This window comes from Arvicanthis niloticus, chromosome 9, assembly GCF_011762505.2.
Source record: "Arvicanthis niloticus isolate mArvNil1 chromosome 9, mArvNil1.pat.X, whole genome shotgun sequence".
Taxonomy (NCBI): domain Eukaryota; kingdom Metazoa; phylum Chordata; class Mammalia; order Rodentia; family Muridae; genus Arvicanthis; species Arvicanthis niloticus.
This window is the reverse complement of record NC_047666.1, coordinates 13,921,949-13,925,007: the sequence shown is the minus strand read 5'-3', so window position 1 is coordinate 13,925,007 and position 3,059 is coordinate 13,921,949.

Sequence of the window (3,059 nt, the reverse complement as noted above, 5' to 3'; positions counted from 1 at the left end):
TAGAGAAGTAGCCTGAATAGCTTGTTCTCCTGGGGGGGCGGTCTCTTCTCAAACATCGAAAGCCACAGGTGAAAAAGAAAAAAAGGTGTCGTTTGAAAAGCAGACAGTATCTTTGTTCTTCTCTAAATGTGGGTTTGGGTAACCATAAACATAACGGCAATGTGGGGGACAGCCCATGCGAGGCCCGGTCGGCACGTGGTGTTGTGGGAAATGTAGTTTTTGAGTAAGCAGCGTGCAGAAAGGGAAGCGATAGCAAGCGATTTAAATCCGGCGTGGGCACCCAGGGAAAGCAGTGACAAACACTGAGGGGAGACGCCAGCAGCAATGCCATGTGCCAGACCATGGTTCTGCACCTTGGTTTTTCTGACCTGTTGCAGAGAAGATAATACCTCCCCAACTTGCCTTTCCTGTAAGGTTCTGAAAAGTACCCCTGGTAATAGGGTCCGAATTCGCACTAGTTGCTGGCAAAAGAAAGGACAAAAAGAGCCTAGAGACGTAAGCCCCTTAGCTGACAGTTTCCTGAAGCAGGAATTTATTAAACAACGTACTGCCTTCGACTAATGCTAAATGTATGGATGGCTCTTTCTAAAATCCTAAGGACTACAATTCGAGATCAAATACGATTTTTGCCCTAGTGGGACACTCCATTTTTTTAAAACCTCAGCGAGTCCTGGAGCCAAAACACCAAGGTTCTTGCCCAAACCTGCGTCCCTAAGATTCCTTATCATTAAAATCAATAAAGCTAATTTAGCTCAATAAGGTCGTCGTTATAATTCGCACCAGTCTCAGGCTGGGCATGTCTACAAGCTCCTTACTTGTCTTGTAGCTCCTGCTCTTTTTTGTTGTTGTTGTTGTTTGTTTGTTTGTTTGTTTTCCGAGACAGGGTTTCTCTGTGTAGCCCTGGGTGTCCTGGAACTCACTTTGTAGACCAGGCTGGCCTCAAACTCAGAAATCCGCCTGCCTCTGCCTCCCAGGTGCTGGGATTAAAGGCGTGCGCCACCACCACCCGGCTGTAGATCCTGCTCTTGTGGTAAAGTTAAATATCAATGCTTTCCAAATAGGTCCAGTGTGAACAATGGTTTTTAGGGATGGAATTTTTCACTGAACCTTTACTTAATAATTAAGCATTTTATTTCATTTACTTAAAAAATGTGATATATATATCATATATATGTGATATATATATATATACATATTATACATTGTCAACATTATGCTGATTGGATCAAGTGAGTAGTAGGTAGCAGCCAGTTTGAACTCATGGGTAACATGTAAATCCAACCAAAATTCAAGGGCCTTCTACCTCAGTGAAATTCTTAGGCGTCCAGTGGTGTGGAGCAGGCAGAGATACTCCTACTGTAAAGGACAAGTTATTGTACTTGCCCCCTCCCACCACCAAGAAAGAAGCACAGTGTTTTCTGGGCCTGTTTGGATTTTGGATACAGCACCCTCTTCACTTGGGTGTATGACTCCAGCCCATATACCAAGTGACTCAGAAAGCTACTAACTTTGAGTGGAGCCTGGAAAAGAAGGCTCTTCAAAGGGTCCAGGTTACTGTGCAAGCTGCAGTACCACTTAAATCATGTGATCCAGCAGACCCAATGGTAGTTGAGATGTCAGTGGCAGTCAGGTGTTGAGGCCTGAGCAAAATGTTGAGGCCCGGGCTGCCCCGTGTTTGGCGGCCTCTGTATCTTGGTCCAAGCTGCCGCTCCGGTCCGAGGATCAGGGTTCAGCAAGAGAGAGAGTGAGGACGAACTTGAAGAATAGAGACCAGACAGAGTGTGATTCAATCCCGTTTATTCTTCAGTCTCTCTTCCTCTAAGTGTCTGATTCTCTACCGTCTGCCTCTGCCTTTTATATGTCTCACTTCTAAGCCATGCCTTTTGGTCACACCTTTAATCATGCCCTCAGGTCTTGTCTCTAAATCTGATCTCTAAGTCACTCTTAAGTCACGCACCTTTAATCTCACACACCTTTAATCTCACACACCTTTAATCTCATGCACCTTTAATCTCAAGGTATCTAAACCAAGATTATCAGAGTGTGCTCAGCTGTTGTAGGCTATTGTAATCCAAATCACATGTCAGGGTATATGGCTCAAGATGGCTGCAAAGCTGATAGCCGCTTTCTGCTAAAAGTCGGCCCCCAACAGTCAGGGATGCTGTTTGCAGAGCCTTTGGCAGGCCCCTATAGGTGAATCACAGAAGAGACCTTTGGATTTTGGAGAAGCCCGTCATCATCATCTATAGACAGTTATTCTCCCTTTGAGAGGCAGCGCTTGGCCTGCTATTGGGGCTTAGTTCGACGATGGGACATCAAGTTACTTTATAACCTGAGCTTCACATCATGAGCTGTGAATTATCTGAGCCACCAAGTCATAAAGTAGGATGTACACAGTAGCAATCTATTAATAAATGGAAGTGATAATATATGTGATCCTGCCTGAGCAGGTCCTGAAGGCACAAGGAAGTTACATGAAGAAGTTCTCCAAATGCCTATGGTTTCCACTCGCATTATAATGCTGTCTGCTGGCAAGCATGCACCTATAGCCTCATGGGATGTTCCCAATGATCACTTGACTGAGAAGAGAAGACTGCGGCCTGGTTTACTGGTGGTTCTGTACTATGCAGGCACCACCCAGAAATGGGCAGCTGCAGCATCACAAACCCTTTTGGGGACAATTCTGAAAGACACCAGTGAAGGGGAATCTTCACAGTGGGCAGAACTTCGGTAATATACATGGTATTACAATTTGTTTGTGAGGATAAATGTCCAGATTGTACTATTGTTCACTGATTCATGGGCCAGTGAGTTGGCTGGATGGTCAGAGACGTGGAAAGAACACGACTGGAAAGTTGGTAAGAAAGACATCTGGGGAAGAAGAATGTTGATAAAAGGATGTGAAGATAGTTGTATCCCATGCTAATGCTCACCAAAAGATGACTTCATCTGAGAAGTTCAATAATCAAGTAGACAGGATGACCTAATTCTGGGGGCAGTCAGCCTCTTTCCCCAGCCATCCCTGTCATTGTTCAATGGGCCCATGAACAAAGTGGCCA